Source organism: Stegostoma tigrinum, chromosome 11, assembly GCF_030684315.1.
Source record: "Stegostoma tigrinum isolate sSteTig4 chromosome 11, sSteTig4.hap1, whole genome shotgun sequence".
NCBI lineage: Eukaryota > Metazoa > Chordata > Chondrichthyes > Orectolobiformes > Stegostomatidae > Stegostoma > Stegostoma tigrinum.
In genome coordinates this window covers 36585983-36605752 of record NC_081364.1, presented here as the reverse complement: position 1 = coordinate 36605752, position 19770 = coordinate 36585983, and positions in this window count along the sequence as shown.

Sequence of the window (19770 nt, the reverse complement as noted above, 5' to 3'; positions counted from 1 at the left end):
TTTTCTTGGCCAATCTGTATGCTTCTTCCTTGGATTGGATACTATCCCTAAGTCCCTTCGTAAGCCATGGATTGTCCCTCATACCCATTTTGTCAGACAGGAATAAACAGTTGTTACAGTTCCCCCATGTGTTCCTTGAATGTTTGCCATTGCCTATCCACTGTCATCCCTTTAAGTAAATGTCCCCAATCTATCAAGGCCAACTCATGCCTCATATTTTCATAGTTTCTTTTATTAAGATTCAGCACTCTAGTCTCCAAAACAACTACCTCACTCTCCATTTTGATTAAAAATTCTATCATGTCATGATCACTCATCCCCGAGGGGTCTCGCACAACTAGATTGGCAATGATTCCCCTCTCATTACACAGTACTCAGTCTAAGATGGCCTGCTCTCTAGGTGGTTCCTCCACTTATTAGTCAAGAAGACCATTCCATGTACATTCCATGAATTTCTCCTCTACGGCATTGTGCCTAATTTGATTTGGCCAATCTGTGTGCAGATTAAAATCACTCATGATCACCAATATTCCCTTATCACATACATCTCTAATTTTCTGTTTAATGTCATTCCCAACATCACCACTGCAGTTTTGGGATCTACATATGACACCCACTCATGTTTTTTGCCCCTTGATATTTATCAACTCTAGACATAAAGATTTCACATTGTCTGAGCTAAAGCCCTTTCTTGCTGTGGTATTAAGTTCCTCGTTAACCATCTTTTCTTTTTTGTCTCTCCTTCCTAAATACTGAATACCCTTGGACATTCAGTTCCGATCACTGATCACACTGCAGCCATATTTCCACAATCACAATTATATTGTACCCGTTTAAATCTATCTGCGTGAATAGTTCATCCACTTTATTGCAAATGTTCTGCGCATGGAGGCACAAAGCCATTATACTTTTCTTTTAAACAGTGTTTACCTCGCTCTTATTTTACTCAATAGCCCTGTTTTAATTTTGTTCTTGGTTTCTCAACCTATCAGTTTTCTTATTCCCTTTTCTACCTTTTGTTTTTCTCCATGCTCCTTCCTTCTCTGACTCCTTACGTATGTTCCCAGTCCCCAGCATATTAGTACATCTTGTGGGAAAGGCACAAATGTTGTCAAATGTAGTACAACATAGGAAAACATGAAGTTGTTCATTTTGGAAGGAAAAACAAAAGAACAGAATATGATTTAAATGGAGAAAAACTGCAGAAAGCTGCAACACAAAGGGGCTTGGGGGTACTTTAAAGCTAGCACACAGTTGCAGCAGGTATCAGGAAGGTTAATGGGCTGTTGGCCCTTATTTCAAGGAGATTGGAGTCTAAGAATAAGGAAGTATTATGCAATGTACAAGGTGTTGGTGAGAACACATGTGAGTACTGTGGGCAGTTTTGGTCCCTTTTTTAAAGAAAATTTTTATTTCACTGGAGGCAATTCAGAGACATTTCACTAGGTGATCCTGGTACACAGGAATTGTCTATTCAGCAAAGGTTAAAAGGTTGTGACTCTACTCAGAGTCACATCTATATAGGCATACAGCACAGAATCAGACCCTTCAGTCCAGCCAGTCCATGCTGACCACATAATTCCAAATTAAACTAATCCCACCTGCCTGTGCTTGGCCCATATCCGTCTAAATCTTTCCCATTCACATACCTGTATTTTAAGTGCTGTAAATGCGCTTGCATCCACCATTTCACATGGAATTTCAATCCACACATGAGCCAAGGATGTCTTTGTTTGGATTATATGTGGGTCCAGACTTATGGAAATGTTGTTGACTCTTAATTACTGCCTGAAATGGTCTAGCAGACCACTTAGCTGTATGAAAATACTGCAGGAAAATTAAAAAGAGATAAAATTGTATTCCTGGCATGTGGTATCGTTCGAGGTGCCAGATATGACAGCAGCTTATCCGGGCCAGTTGACCCTGAAAGGTCTTCCTCACAAACATCTGAGGCTTATGCCCAAATTGGGAGAGCTCTCCCACACACTAGCTGAGAAACAAGTTGCCATATTCAAGCTGATGGAATCATATTTGCAGTCAATGCCTCAGACATTACTATAATCAGCCTTAGGTATATTCTGTCCTGTGAGCACCACACAGCCACCCAGAGTATTATGCAGACAGGAAGGAGTTGCTCTGGGCATGCTCAACATTGACTCCAGCTCCCGTGAAATATCGCGGCATGGCTTCAAACATGGATAAGGAACCTCTTGCTAATGACCACTTATTACCCTCGCTCAACTGGTAACTCCTCAAAATGTTGAACAACTTTTGAAATGTTTTAAATGCTGAGGGTAGCAATAACACTGCATTCCCCTAAGTGGGAATCTTTTCTTTTCAGCACCAATAGTAGCCCAATAGCAATACTACCAAGTTGACTGAATCCTCCTGATATGGAGGTGAAGGAATTCAAAAGAGGGATAAAACCCACTGGTTCTTGTCCTGCCTATCAATCAAATATGATTGATTCAGGGCATATCTAGGTATTGAACATTGAGCATCCAGGAGGCACCATGGGCTATCAATAACGGCAGAATTCTAATCAGCCTCAATCTGTATTCATCATATCCACCTTCCACAATACCATAAAGCCAAGGTTTCAACTGCTATACAATAATGAGTGCAGGAGGGCATATAAGAACAATACTACAAAACAAGGTGTCATCTTGGTAAAGGTGCAACACAGGGCCACTGCATGGCAAACAGTGAAAGTGGCATGTGATAATGTGAAGATGTGCCACGCCTATGGATGAAAGCTAGTGGTTCTCCATCATCCAGCTGTGAATGCTGATGAGCAATGAAAGAACAAATTGGAGGAGGCAGACCAACAAAGATACCCATCCTTAATGACAGAGTGCTCAGCATATGAGTAATGATGGCAAAGCTGAAGCACTTGCAATACTCCTTTGTCATGGAATAGCTACAGGCACAGTGTACTGCAAAACCCATTGGCTCCTGACATTATCCTGGTTGTTGTACTCAGGTCATATGCTCCTGCTATAATTTCACTTCTCACTTTCTCCTACTTCTATCTACCGGAATAATTTGGAACATTGCCCAGATATATCCCACCTGCAAAAAGCAGTATAAATCTCATCTTCTCAATCTGTCTAATTTTCCTAAACAGCTCAGTGACATAAGTCTCATTGAAAGTGCTATCAAGTGGCATGTGTTCAGAAATAATCTGATCACTGAAGCTCAGTTTGGACTCTGCCATGGCCACTGAGATCCTGATCTCATTACTGGCCTGTTACAAATGTGGACAAGAAAGCTAGAATTCAGAGGTGAAGGAAGAGTGACTACCATTGATGTCAAAGCAGCATTTGACCAAGCACGACCTCGAACAGTTTAGCAAAATTGTTGCCATTGGGAATCAGAGGAAAGCTTCCATGGCTTCAAGTCATACCTAACAGAAAGAAAGATGGTTATGGGTGTTGGAGGTGAAGTATCCCAGTCCTACAAATTCACAAAAAGTATTCATCAGATTAACGTCTTAGACTTTGCCATTTTCAGATGTTTCTTCACTGGCTGATGAGTTTGCAATGTTCAGTACTATTCATAGCTCTTCAGATACTGAAGCGCTTGTATAAGATGGGAAAATAGGTTGGAATGGATGAGAAAATAGGCTGGGAAAGTTAATGATGATATTTGACAACTGCATGACCTTGAATGAATCCTGTGATCATTCCTTTATGGGCCGAGGACAGCACCAGCAGCTTGTTTCTCTGTAGTTGTTTTTTCTGTACCAGCTGTTAGTTACATTGTATAAGAAAGAGAGAGCTTCATTCCAAGGATTGGACTTCACCTTGAACCTGGATTGTGGATGGTGCCAGGACCAAACCTAAGACTCCACACCAGCTGTCAACCAAGGGGTGCCTGATGGCAGAAGGGCAGGAGACTTAATGTATTTTTTTAACCTTTCCTTTCCTTTTTACACTCAATATTACTACTATTACTTAATAAACACCTACATTTAAGCAAATTGCTGTTGTCGACTGTTGTCTTAATTATATTTAACTAAATCCAGAAGAACCACTTGTACACACCCTGTGATCCAAGATAGTGTTACATCTCCAGAAGTAGAAAGACGTGGATTACAATCAAGCCTGGCCTAATTAGAAATACATAACATTCATGCTACTTAATTACCATCTCCAATAAGAGAGAATCTTAGCATGCACTCTCAATGTTCAATGGCATTCCCATCAATGAATCCACCCATTTTGATGTTCCTGTTGACCAGAAATGGATCTGGAGGAGTAATATACAACAGTTCGTTAGACATTGGAAATCTATGGTGAGTAAGGCACTTCCTGATTCCTCAAAGCCTGTTCACCATTTACAAAGTATAGTAGAGAGTGTAAGGGAAAACTCTCCACTTACCTGGAAGGGAACTGATCCAACAACACTCAAGGACTCAGGAAAAATTTGTCCACTTGATCAGCACCCCATCCACCAACTTAAGCATTCACTCCCTCCACCATCAATGCACAGTAGCAGTAGTGTATGCTATCTCCAGAATGTGCTGCAGGTGTTCACCAAGGATTCTTCCAAATCTACCTCCAAGAAAAGCAAAGACAAAATATTACTCAGAATGCCAACATTTGCAAGTTCTCCACCAAGCCACAGACCATCCTATTTGGAACTTCATCACAATACGATATCTCGGGATATCAATGCTTCAGGTGGGATAGAGAGGGAGGTAAAAGGGGTGGAGGAGTTGCATTACTGGTCAACGAGCTATATCACAGCTGTACTGAAGGAGGGCACTATGGAGGACTCGAGCAGTGAGGCAGTATGGGCAGAACTCAGAAATAGGAAGGGTGCAGTAACAATGTTGGGGCTGTACTACAGGCCTCCCAACAGCGAGCGTGAGATAGAGGTACAAATATGTAAACAGATTATGGAAAGGTGTAGGACCAACAGGGTGGTGGTGATGGGAGATTTTAATTTTCACAACATTGATTGGGATCCAGTTCATTTTAGGGGTCAAGATGAAACAGAATTCGTAAGGAGAATCCAGGAGGGTTTTTGAGAGCAGTATATATGTAAGTCCAACTCAGGAAGGGGCCATACTGGACCTGGTGTTGGGGAATGAGCCTGGGCAGGTGGTTGATACTAAATTAGGGGACGACTTTAGAAATAGTGACAACAATTCTGTAAGTTTTACAATACTCATGGACAAAGATGAGAGTGGTCATAAAGGAAGTGTTCTAAACTGGGGGGAGGCCAACTATACCAAAATTCGGCAGGATCTGGAGAATGTAGACTGGGAGAAACTGTTTGAAGGTAAATCCACATTTGATATGTGGGAGGTTTTTACAGAGAGGTTGATTAGAGTGCAGGAGAGACATGTTCCTATGAAAATGAGGGATAGAAATGGCAAGATTAGGGAACCATGGATGACAGGTGAAATTGTGAGACGAGCTACGACGAAAAAGGAAGCATACATAGGGTCTAGGCAAATGAAGACAGATGAAGCTTTGGAAGAATATTGGGAATGGAGGGCAAATCTGAAACGAGGAATTAAGAGGGCTAAAAGGGGACATGAGATATCTTTAGCAAACATGGTTAAAGAAAATCCCAAAACCTTTTATTCATATATAAAGAGCAAGAGGGTAGCTATAGAAAGGATTGGCCCACTTAAGGACAAAGAAGGAAAGTTATGGGTTGAGTCAGAGAAAATGGGTGACATTCTTAACGAGTACTTTGCATCGGTATTCACCAAGGAGAGGGACATGACGGATGTTGAGGTTAGGGATAGATGTTTGACTACTCTCGGTCAAGTCGGCGTAAGGCGGGAAGAAGTGTTGGGTATCCTAAAAGGCATTAAGGTGGACTAGTCCCCACATCCAGATGGGAGCTATCCCAGGAAATTGAGGGAAGCGAGAGAGGAAATAGCCGGGGCCTTAACAGATATCTTTGCAGCGTCCTTAAGCATGGGTGAGGTCCCGGAGGACTGGAGAATTGCTAATGTTGTCCCCTTGTTTAAGAAGGGTAGCAGAGATAATCCAGGTAATTATCGACCGGTGAGCCTGTCGTCAGTGGTAGGGAAGCTGCTGGAGAAGATACTGAGGGATAGGATCTATTCCCATTTGGAAGAAAATGAGTTTATCAGTGATAGGCAACATGGTTTTGTGCAGGGAAGGTCATGTCTTACCAATGTAATAGAATTCTTTGAGGACGTAATAAAGTTGATTGATGAGGGAAACACTGTAGAGGTGTTTAGTAAAGCTGTAGTAAGGCGTTTGATAAAGTTCCCCATGACAAGCTAATGGAGAAAGTGAAGTCACATGGGGTCCAGGGTGTGCTAGCTAGATGGATAAAAAACTGGCTAGGCAACAGGAGACAGAGGGTAGTAGTGGAAGGGGGTTTCTCAAATTGGAGACCTGTGACCATTGGTGTTCCACAGGGATCTGTGCTTGGGACCACTGTTGTTTGTGATATATGTAAATGATTTGGAGGAAGGTGTAGGTGGTCTGATCAGCAAGTTTGCAGATGACACTAAGATTGATGGAGTAGCAGTTAGTGAAGGGAACTGTCAGAGAATGCAGCACATTATAGATAGATTGGAGAGTTGGGCAGATAAATGGCAGATGGAGTTCAATCCGGGCAAATGTGAGGTGATGCATTTTGGAAGATCTAATTCAAGAACAAACTATACAGTAAATGGAAAAGTCCTGGGGAAAATTGGTGTACAGAAAGATCTGTGTGTTCAGGTCCATTGTTCCCTGAAGGTAGCAACGCAGGTCAATAGAGTGGTCAAGAAGGCATACAGCATGCTTTCCTTCATCAGATGGGGTATTGAGTACAAGATTTGGCAGGTCATGTTACAGTTGTATAAGACTTTGGTTTGGCCACATTTAGAGTACTATGTACAGTTCTGGTTGCCACATTACCAAAAGGATGTGGATGCTTTGGACAGGGTGCAGAGGAGGCTCACCAGGATGTTGCCTGGTATGGAGGACACTAGCTATGAAGAAAGGTTGAGTAGATTCAGATTATTTCCATTAGAAAGACTGAGATTGAGGGGGGACCTGATTGAGGTCGACAAAATCATGAGGGGTATAGACAAGGTGGATAGCAAGCTTTTTCCCAGAGTGGGGGACTCAATTACTAGGGGTCACGAGTTCAAAGTGAGGGGAGGGAAGTTTATGGGAGATATGAGTGGAAAGTTCTTTACGCAGAGGGTGGTGGGTGCCTGGAACGCGTTGCCAGCGGAGGTGGTAGATGCAGACACAATAGTGTATTTTAAGATGTGTCTGGACAGGTACATGGATGGGCAGGGAGCAAAGGGATACAGACCCTTAGAAAATAGATGACAGATTTAGATGGAGGATCGCAATTGGCGCAGGCTTGGAGGGCCAAAGGGCCTGTTCCTGTGCTGTAATTTTCTTTGTTCTATACCTTCTTTGTCACAGTGTCAGAATTCTGGAACTCGCTTCCAAATGGCACAAAAGTTTGGCATATATTCACTAGGTGGGCTGCAGCAGTTTGAGACATCTCCAGGGCAACTAGGAATGGACAACAAATGTCATTCCTCATGAAATAATTAAACAAAAGACAGTGATGTGACATGGAATAATTCAGGAATGACAACATAAATAGTTTGCTTACTGATGCTGCCTGCAGGAATATAACACAACAGAAACACATAAACATCAGACGTAAACATTGCAATGTATGATTCTGTTTTTTTTACACTTCAAGGCAGAGTCCAGTTGGAGTCAGCTGCAAGCTTTATGGGCTCAGGAATCAGAGGGCAGAGAGAATCAAAGCCAAAAATCTAGCATTTTCACAATCTCCAGGAGAAGCACAATATTCACTGAACTGGTCCACATATTTAATAGAATTGCATATTTAGAGGGATCTATCAAGGGCTCTATAAAAAAATTGAACAAATTGGAGCTGGTAAATTTTCTTGCCATTAGGCATTTCCTCAATTAATAAATTTACATTCATAATATGATTGAACAAATCTGGCACAAAATGATTAGAAAGCTAATTTCTTCTGAAGGCTATTTTGTTTAAAAAATCAGACCCCATTACAAATCAGGGCCATAAAAATAATATTCTGTATATTTTCAAAAAAAATTCCCTTTGAAACTGCCCTAAAGGGAGGTGTGTTTGTGAATTGCAAGTGTAAAGCTATTTTCATGGGGATTCAGGAATAGTGTGTCTAGTTTTTAAAAAATTTCTTGAAGCTAAATTTATGAATGAAGTAAATACAACATAGCAGAAAATGAAATGATGTTAATGTAACCACAATTAGCAGCACATTTAGAATAGATTCAGAATTCGCAAAGGATTTGTTAAAAAGTACTTGTGTCTCAGCACAACTGAAGCCACTTCTTTTCTATTTCTTTTCCAACCAAACAGAAATAATAACACTGGGCTGCTGTCTGGATAGAAATTAATTTCTCTACCTCAATACACAAATGGCCACATATACCTTTGAGAGAATAGGGAAGTCGAGGCCTGATTGGCAAAACATAGATTTGATGTCGGTTTATAAAATATCCAGAGAGGTTTTGTACCTTTCATGAATGAGTGCAGTAGTACAATGGTGCCTTTAATTTGCATACAGATACCATTGTCAGTTCATACCTGGTCCAGAACAATATCCTGAACACAAGTGGTGGGCACAGCAGATCCTGGTCTCCTTCACGGTTCTCCATTGTTCTTAATCCTGTTCCTCCAAAAGACAGAAATTAACTTGTCCAATATCTTGAATGTTTCAAACAAAACAGCAGCGCAAGAACACTTGATATAAAATCCACAGATCGACTTAATAGAAAAGACAAAAATCAAATAAAATGAATGGTCCAAGCCAGCCTGAAAACCATGCTACAAACAGTATGACTTGGCTTTTAAAATTGAGGAAAGTTAATGGAGTGAACTTTACTGGCAAACATGCAGGAAAATGTCTTGATGTCTGAATTATGTCTTTGGGATCGAATCTTGTTATAACTAGCTATAAAACACAATGGGAGTAAATTTCTTGGTGTATTGCACTAGCACTATGTTTTATTTTACTTTTTCTTATTTTTATATAGTTTGGAACAGTGAGTTGAAGTTAAGAACTAAACTTTGAAGAGCAACTTGTTTTCAAAGAGAAAAAGTCAGACCCTTTTTCTTCGGAACCGGCCTGGAAAATAATGTAACTTAATGACTGATTTGAGGACACCGTAGATGAATCAGCACTAAGTTATGGCTCTGCTCAAGCTGGCACCTGATTGGATTTTAGCCTGATCAATCAAGATACAACTGGTGCTAACCAGCCAACCACAAAGAATGTTTGATTTGTCTTTCAATTGGTTCTGACTGCATTTCCAGCAGGAGGCAGTGTGATTAATGGAAGCTTCTAGAGATTGCACTGCTTTGTTTTGCTCTCTCCCTCTATCTGTCTTTCTGTCTCTGTCTCTCTCTCTCTTCAGTTATCAAATTGTTGAATGCTCTGAGCAAAAAAGTCATGGTCTGTAAGAAAAAAGTAAACATTTCTTGTAGTATTCTGGAATTTTTCGAATTAACAAGTGACTTTGCAAATCATGCAGTATATAAAAATCTACTTGCCTGTCCATGGATTTCAAGAAGGCTTGGTATCTATCATTTCAAACTGTTTGTTTAGCTGGCAAATTTCTTAACTTATCCCTTAACTTGGTTTGTCTTTGAGTGGGGATTATGAAAAAAGAAGTTTAGGCTTTAGATCATACATACTGCTTAAATTACCTAATTGTTTACTTGGCTTTGACTTAAGCTACATTACTAATAGTATTTTTTAAAATTTGTTATAAAGTTGGTGTTCAACATCTGTTACTCACAAATTTGGGTTAGGAACATTTGTGCAGTTTGGAGGGTCATTGGATATTTTAATTTCACTGTATTGCAAATAATGTGATTGGGTTTGACTTGGAAATCCAGCATGAAAGCTATCCATCTTCCACTTTGTTATGATCATAAAGCATTCAGCAATTTTAACATGTCCTTTTTTTTATTCTGTATTCAGTCATGTTGACCTCAAATCGATTCTTGGCACCCATTCCTAAGCTAGCCCTCAACTCCTGAAAGGTTATTGACCAACAGCGCTCAGCTATTTATTCTCTTTGAATCTGCTTCAATTTTCGTCATGATCTTGTCAAAGCCACATGTTATACTTATCCGTCTGAAAAAAAATGGTATCTGAATGGAGATGCTGCTGAGTAAGATGACAGGCCCACAACTGATGACTTCATAGTTTCATAATAGTAAACTGTAAAACTGAATTTCAATAGATCACATAAAGATTTTTTTAAGTAAAAATGAAGTTGGGAGATAAATAATAAATGCCCAATTGGATCTTCAGGGACAGGAGTATGCCACCACTATACATATCCCAGTCCTTAAATCTGTGGTTAACCCTGAGAGTCCTCAGAGAGGGATGGCAATGAACTCTGTATCAACTACCTCCTGGGAACAAATAAAGTAAAAAATATTTTGCAAAACTATTGTCATGCATCCCAGTTTGCTCAACTATTCCATGTTTTAATATTCCTTTGTTTAATCCACACATGGCAAAGATGGTTCCTATTATTTTCTTCAGTGGTTCTCATATAATTTTGATGGACCATTTCCTGAAAATGCAGAAAGGGGACAAAAACTGGTCTCTTCCATCGAAAGTAACCAACAGTACCCGGTGCGGCTTTCTCTACATTGGGGAAACCAAGCGGAGGCTTGGGGACCGCTTTGCAGAACACCTCCGCTCAGTTCGCAACAAACAACTGCACCTCCCAGTCGCAAACCATTTCCACTCCCCCTCCCATTCTCTTGATGACATGTCCATCATGGGCCTCCTGCACTGCCACAATGATGCCACCCGAAGGTTGCAGGAACAGCAACTCATATTCCGCCTGGGAACCCTGCAGCCATATGGTATCAATGTGGACTTCACCAGTTTCAAAATCTCCCCTTCCCCCACTGCATCCCTAAACCAGCCCAGTTCATCCCCTCCCCCCACTGCACCACACAACCAGCCCAGCTCTTCCCCCCCACCCACTGCATCCCAAAACCAGTCCAACCTGTCTCTGCCTCCCTAACCGGTTCTTCCTCTCACCCATCCCTTTCTCCCACCCCAAGCCGCACCCCCAGCTACCTACTAACCTCATCCCACCTCCTTGACCTGTCCGTCTTCCCTGGACTGACCTATCCCCTCCCTACCTCCCCACCTACACCCTCTCCACCTATCTTCTTTACTCTCCATCTTCGGTCCGCCTCCCCCTCTCTCCCTATTTATTCCAGTTCCCTCCCCCCATCCCCCTCTCTGATGAAGGGTCTAGGCCCGAAACGTCAGCTTTTGTGCTCCTGAGATGCTGCTTGGCCTGCTGTGTTCATCCAGCCTCACATTTTATTATCAACAGAACTTTGTTAGAAATTTAGAATGAACAATTCCAAGAAGTGTGGTAATGGACCAATTGTCCTTTGACATTAAATTTTGATGAGATTTATCATCCAAGGTGTACGATTATGGTGTGAGGATGTGAGAATTATACACCAGGGGGCATTGTAATCAAAGAAGTACAGTAAACAACCAAGATTGAAGGTTCTTGATTGAACTCTAAAATGATTACGCAAGGCGTCAGAATTTACATCAAATGAAGTCTGAAATAATTTCAATTTTATTAGAATAGGTCAAAATGTATCTCCTGAATGTGATTTCATATATTGTGCTTTATTGGATTAAACAGACCCTAATTAGGCACAATGTAGGGCTGGGGCAGGACACAGTCCAATGAGCAAAATATTATACATGCTGGGCAAATTAGGCTCAGAACTAATGGCATACATTTTGCATGTGTTACTTTCAGAAATAGAGGATGGGAATCATGAACTGCAAACCTTGATCTTGCCTTCACCCAGCATTCTTGGTGTACGCATCACCCATCTTAGTGTTAGATCATTTAATTTTATAGCCATGCTGACAGGTTGGCATAGTGCTACCTGCAAAGCATCAGCAAATTAATTACTCTTTATTACCTTCCATAACTAACTCCGTACTATCTGGTCCTTGCAGTTTCTGCAAGAATCAAGAGCAATTCTAATTTAAATACCATTTCAAAAGAGAAAGCAACATTTATTGGGCAGTGACTTAAACATGTACTTTATCCACCTTCATGCTGAATGCTTGCATGACTTACAAATTCAGGAGAACATTTAGAATTAGAGGTTGACACAGATACTTAATAATGTTTGATTTTACTTGGTGATAAATATGAGCATCACCAATGATTTCGAAGGAACTAACTCAACTGCAATTAATGATAATGGGAACTGCAGATGCTGTGGAATCCAAGATAACAAAGTGTGGGGCTGAATGAACACAGCAGGCCAAGCAGCATCTCAAGAGCACAAAAGCTGACGTTTTGGGCCTAGACCCTTCATCAGAGAGGGGGATGGGAAGAGGGAACTGGAATAAATAGGGAGAGAGGGGGAGGCGAACCGAAGATGGAGAGAAAAGAAGATAGGTGGAGAAGAGAGTATAGGTGAGGAGGTAGGGAGGGGATAGGTCAGTCCAGGGAAGACGGACAGGTCAAGGAGGTGGGATGAGGTGGTAGGTAGGAGATGGAGGTGCGGCTTGAGGTGGGAGGAAGGGATGGGTGAGAGGAAGAACAGTTTAGGGAAGCAGAGTCAGGCTGGGCTGGTTTTGGGATGCAGTGGGGGGAGGGGTCGAGCTGGGCTGGTTTTGGGATGCAGTGCGGAAAGTGGAGCTTTTGAAGCTTGTGAAGTCCACATTGATACCATTGGGCTGCAGGGTTCCTAAGCGGAATATGAGTTGGTGTTCTTGCAACCTTCGGGTGGCATCATTGTGGCACTGCAGGAGGCCCATGATGGACATGTCATCTGAGGAATGGGTGGGGGAGTTAAAATGGTTCGCGACTGGGTGGTGCAGTTGTTTGTTGCGAACCGAGCGGAGGTGTTCTGCAAATTAACTGCAATTAAATCAACTGCAATTAAATACAGGTTCTTAAATTTTAAATGAAAGGATGGTCTATGAGCTTAATTAATTAAACTGAACTGCTTAGAGAACTGAAGACAGTAAATCCGAAAACATCACAAATGCATTTACTGGTATAAATAGTTAAACCACTGGATCTCATTAAAAATACTCAATACAGCATTGGCACAAATATTGTGTACCTAATAAAGGCATTGACTGACAGTTATTAAGTAGAAAACATCATAAATTGCTTCATAGAGATATTAAAAAGCAAATATGAATATTGAATGCAGAACAGATATTAAGTTTGATGAAAAGATTGATCAAGGAAATAATTTACAAGTAAGGTACAAAATAAGAATGCTGAGGTGCACAGAAATTTAGAAAGGCAAGTTATGAGAATGTTGTAGAGAGGATAAAGCTATAGAGATAAACAGCAGTTTGGCTATAAAGGGAATTAAGCACAAAAACAAGAATTTTAATGTTTTCACCTTCAGGGAATAAGGCCAATGTAGGTCAGTGAACATGGGAGAAATAGGTAAATGGAACTTAATGCAAGATGGGATATGAACACAGTCAGGTGAGCTTTGTCAGAAATTGGCAAGGTGTCAGTTTTGGTGAGAGTCTTGTTCAATTTCTTTCTGCAGGCCGAAGTAAATTTTCTCACACTGTTCTCTACAGCTTACCTCAGAACCTATACATCACATTTCTGAACCACCCCGCACACACCATCTTCGCTTCTAACAGGGGTGCAGTGCTTGCCACTGCCAGATCCTCCAAAATTCCCAACAGTGACACCATTTTAAAGCCCAACTCTGCATCCAGTCATATGCTGATGTCTAGGGCTTATCCCTCATCATGAATATAGTGGGAGAAGACAAGAAATAAATACTTCTTAACATGCATATGTGACACAACTGTCAAGTCATCTCTGGTACAACTGCATATTCTTATCTGTATCATTACTTCAGAATCAAACCACACAGGTGAGCCTTCCTTAGAGTCATCCCATCTTTGAGCCCTGTCTCAGAAAGTGCCACTCTTTTCCTAATGCCAATTGTAGCCTAACTCATCTCATTATTCGTTGTGGGAGTATCATGTTATGGAACCTCTCAAAAAGTTGAAAAAAAATCATTTATTCAGCAACAACAAAGCAAAGACAAAACAAATGTGAGAAATAAAGCTGTATTGGCTTCTTAAAACAGACAGGGACGGCTTGCCTTTCTAATAGCAACAGAAGTTCACAATGCACCCAGCTTAAATTGATTGGCACTGGATGTTACTTAAATCCGGTCTTTCTTGTTGCACCTAATTCTGCAGTGCAGTATCATATTCAAGGTCAAAAACAAAGTTGCTGGAAAAGCTCAGCAGGTCTGGCAGCATCTGAGAAGAAAAAAGCATAGTTAATGTTTCGGGTTGGGTGACCTGTCGTCAGACCTCACAGGTGCTGCCAAACCTGCTGAGCTTTTCCAGCAACTTCTGTTTTTGTTCCTGATTTACAGCATCCACAGTTCTTTCAGTTTTTATTTCGTACTCAAAGTGATGGTCCTCCTTGTCAGTGCCCTCACCTTAATCCTCAGAAGATCTCCCAGCTCTTCAGAGTCCAGCAGATCACTCCTTTGCCTACTCCAGCTGTGCAGACCACAGCTCACAAGGATTAAGTATCACACTCTACCGAGGATGTACTGCAAAGAACCCCCCAGACCAAACCACATATTGGCACCTCATCTTCAGCAAGCCTGCTTCATGATGGGACAACAAGGTGCAGAGCTGGGCAAACACAGCAGGCCAAGCAGCATCAGAACAGCAGGAAGGCTGACATTTTGGGCCTAGATGAAACATTAGCCTTCCTGCTCCTCTGATGCTACTTGGTCTGCTGTCTTTGTCCAGCTCTGCACCTTGTTGTCTTAGATTCTCCAGCATCTTCTGTTCCTGCTATCTCTGCTTCGTGATGGCACTGGTTTAAGGATGGGTTGCATTATATCTATGCTCGGCCTTGGTCAGTAGCTTCTGGAGCTGATTCATCAGCCAGAGGGCACGCCTTATATCCTAGTAACTATCTTTTTGAGGCATCTGGCCCGTGAAACAAAGCAGGAGTATGAGTGTTCTCGGACATACAGACATCATAACAGTTTTCAGTGTACCTGCAGGTGACTTTTAAAAATGTGTTACTAATGCTCAAACATGAATTTTACATGGATGGAATTTCTGTTCATAAAGTCAGCTGTGTTTTGATACCTTTCTTTCAGTGTTATGTGTGTATAGACTATTGCTCCTTTGCCAGCTTGGTTGGCAAAACCTACTACCATGATTCAGTGCAGATCTTGTCATGAGGAATTGAGGTGAAGCAATGTGATCTGACCCAAACTGTATTGCTAACAGCCTTGCGATATTTGTGCGTTGAGGTCTGCGAGATCCCACACAAATTCCCAATGGAGACTTGAAAACAGCCATCTACACTGGCACTGCTATCACTTTGACAGGCACGAGGAATAGGACGGCCACCCACCTTTGGGTCATATGTCCTGCACTAACAGTTGACACATTTCTGTGAGAGTGCCCCAGAACAATGGTAGTTTGCAGCACCACTGTCCCTCCCTCATCGGCAGACAATGGCTTTGAGGCCGAGTGATTCCAGGCCTCCTGCACTGCCTTCACATTTTGAAGGGACTTTCAGCTTCAATGCTTTCATATGAAGGCTGTTTGGCAGCTGCTGGAGATTGCTGCTGGCCCTGGGCTTGTTGACATAACTGATCCTCTTCCATTTTTCTGTGCCCTCCTTGCATCATAGCAATAGCAATCACACAATGCCACTCGTCGCATACAGCCAGCATGGTTGACACTCTCTTGCATAAATAACCCCAGACACCTGTCCGTAGATGTAGTCCACTTAAACATACTAAGTCACCGTTGCTTTATCCAGAACACCCATTGCAGAAGCATGTCTTATCATTGTGCAGTAGGAGGAGAATCACATGTAGGCTACCATTCAGACAATTGCAATGATGAGCTTTAATTTACAATCAGCAGAAGCAAACACAAACAAAACCATTAGAGTCTGGTGTTCACTCTACAAAGCAAAACAAATGCTGACATGATGACCAACAGTTACTTTACATTCCATGATTCCTGCACTCAGCTCTCATTTCCTGGAGCCGGGTGTCCATTAGGTCCTGTCTGACTTGGAGCACTCAACGCTGTGAGCTCTATCTCATCAAGGAGAGCTAACCCTTCCCCAACATTCTCAGCCTCCTCCTCAGAAGATTGTTCTGATTCTTCCTATTCCTCAGAACCCAGCACATTGCCTCTTTGCTTGCTCTAATTGTGAACAACACTGCACTTTGGGATGATGCAGCACACTTTGTTGAGACTAAACTAGAGAACCCCTCACAAAGCCGATCTTCAGCAGCCCATTTTCTGCCAACCAAGACCCTGGTTGGCGAATGAACAGTACAATATCTGGGCCATGGATCTGAAACTGGATTGTGCAATGGTATGATAAGCTATGGTTACAGTGGGTAGCCCTAGTCCCCCAGTAGGCAGCCTTATAAAGCACCTGGATTCTCAAATGTGTCAGAATATGGAGTGACGGCAGATGTCAGGGGAGTGTGCACTCACCTTGTGAAGTGGTAAATGTGATCGTAGGTCACATGAACATTAATGGAATGGAAGCTCTTCCTCTAGATGAATTCCACAGAGTTGTGATACAGTGCAATGTGTACACAGATGAGGACAATCTGCTTGCGGAGGAAGTCAGCTCTGTTCTCCAATCCTACTGCATGAACTGTAGCAATGATCTCATAATTGGGAACCCTTATATTTTGACTTTTCTCTCATTACCATTATTTCCCCAACCTGACACGTCCCTCTGCCTTGGCACACTCCTCCCTTTCTCAGCTTTGACTGCTCCACAATGTGACCATCCGGTTGAACATATGTGCAGTGTGCTTGTCGTGTCAGCAGCTCGCACATTCTCTCAGTATTAGATTGACATTATGATATCAAGAAGAGATTGGATATCGCATCTGGGGCAAAAAGGATCAAAGAAAATGGAGGAAAAGCTGAGTGTGATGATCAGCTGTGATCAATCTAAAAGTAGGAAGGGCCAAATGATCCAATCCTCCTCCTATTTTCTATCTTTCTATGTCTCAGTGAGCGTCACCTCTGGACAGATTCCTGCTGACGGACATGATGGGCAGTTTGTGTGTGTGCACAAAAGGGCACATCAAGACAGCCATACTGACAGTCTTTGGCTCTGGTTCAAGCACCAACATGCTAACATGCATGGCACAGCAAGGGGAAGCAGGGGTATTGCATGCATTCATGCCAGGACTAAGTAAGAAAGTGCAAAGTCAGCAAACCAGCAGCCCTGAGATGCAGCCAAGTCTAATCATGAGCCGCGTGTCGATCACCATGCGCCTAGTGTCCTTGTAGCAGCCTTTTAATGTTAGTTGCTGGTGTGGTCTAAAATATGGGACTCAATTTTCTAAGTGGATTGAAGAAATGCAATGAGGATCCTGAGGAGTTGGTAAAGCCAATGTTCATAGACCAGAGGTGTATACGGCTGCTGCTCACGCATCATATCTTCGATGCTGTTGCACAGTAACCAACATGACAGCTCTTCCCAGCCTGTGGTGAGCTAAAGTCACCAGGCACCTCATCTGACTTCCATTTCGAGAATTCTCAGGCTCTAGCTTACTTATGGTCAGTGATTTGATGGAAAACTGTGTACTAATGAGGCAAGATGTACGGTTAATCAAGTTGTTAACAAGCAACAATTCCTCTTAGCAAGCAACTTGCTCTTGCTGAGCAGGAATCTTGTCTCAACATCCAGGTCTTACTTAAAAATGCAGTGAGTTGTTCCCAATGTCAGGAGAGGTCGGGCTTGACCTCTGCTGCAATTCTACAATATTTTGTGCCCTTGCCAACATTGTTCATGCCCCTGGAAGATTGTGCCCAGAATATAGCCTCAAAGATGTATATGTAGTGCAAGAAGACGTTTAAGAATCACATATAAAATTCCAGGTAAGAAACAGTTTGCTAAGGTCATATCCTATTAGAGCATCATTAATTTGATTCACTGGGAGGTTTTGTAGCACAGTTTACAGTAACTCAAACAAAGGGCTTTTGGCACAGAGGTAGAGTCCCATCCCAAAGGTTAATGGCCAAATAAACATTGCAAATACTTCTAGTGCACTACAACAAGTGATTAAATTAGGAGAGTTTCCTAGTTAGCCATGCTTTATATGGATTAACTTCTGGGAACATGGTAGAGCTCTGTTCCAGGAAAACTACTTGCGGATACCAATGTAAGCACCAGGTTTGTCAGCCGTATGAAGCACTACATGCATGAAATCATCATAGTCTCAGGCTTATCCAATGTTCAAATCACAAACCGACACTCCAAATTCTCTTCAATCTGTTCCAATGAACATTCATTGCTGAGCTTCTCTGCACACTCAACATTTAGCCACAATGGCAATTTTCACTCTAGATGTCACATATCTCACACACACTGGTGAGCTTTTGATGATTGGAACCATCTCTTTTCTTACAGGTAAGATCGGTGCAGTGGTAAGAATTGTGAGAGAGAAGAGGCAGACCTGCATTCTTTCATCTCCACAATGAAGCTAGTGCTGCCTATTATGACAAGGAACACTGTGGACAGTATGACTTCAACTCCACCTCTATCTTGTAGCAAACCAGCAGCCCTGAGATGCAGCCCAGGAGAATCATGAGCTGTGTGTCTATCGTCACCTGCATAGTGTCCTTTTAGCAGCCATTTAACGTTAGTTGCTGGTGTGGTCTAAAATACAGGACTCAACTTTCTAAGTGGATTGAAGAAATGCAATGAGGATCCTGAGGAGTTGGTAATGCCAATGTTCATAGACCAGAGGTATGTATGGCTGGTGCTCACGCATCATACCTTGAATGATCCCTGCTCATTCTCACAGTTTTGTCCAAGATAAAGCCCTATTTGGCAACCTACGTCTGCAAAGAACTGCTCGAGCAGACACAGTTAATGGAATTAATTTCTGACAATTGAAACTTTGAACAAGTGCCACATAAAGCTAAAATGCGTAGAACTGCAGAAACAAATACACTGTAAAAATAATGCAGCAACTAACCTGCAAGTCGTAGATGGTCCTCTGAATATTGCTGGCAGATGAGACTCCTTTGTTGTCCTTAACATTGCATTCATTAGAAAGTAATAGCTGGAAGCTGTAGCTACAAAATGGAACTACTGGCATCAAATTAGAATGACATACAAACTGTCACAATGCATCATGCGTAAGAGACCTCACATTACACAAATACTATATGGATAAATATCACCCTCATTGGCTTCACTCTTTCTAATCTATACTGGAGTCAAGTACATTTGATCCACGATTATATGTCAGGCTGTAATACAAACACACAGTGGAGTGGCCATGGGAGGTGCTAGAAAGGTACATGGAGCTCTTGACTGTCTGTATGTTTTTTGGATGGTATTGCCAAGAGTCATTGAATGGCAATCAGAAAAACATATTCTTCTGTATATGTGTTGACTTATTGTTGGTTTGTTTGCTCAGTTGATGGAATGACTGGTTTGTGATGCAGAATGACACTAGTTGTTCACTATCCACACTGGGCATGGTGAACATAAAGTCCTACCTTCTCAATCTTGCCCCTTTGATGGAGGAGTGGTGACTATCAGTTTAAACCAGTTGTTGTCTTTTTCTAATGGGACTGTGGCAACATTTCTGTTTAATCAATGATGTCTTTTCTGTATGCTACAGTTCTCACCAAAAAAAAAC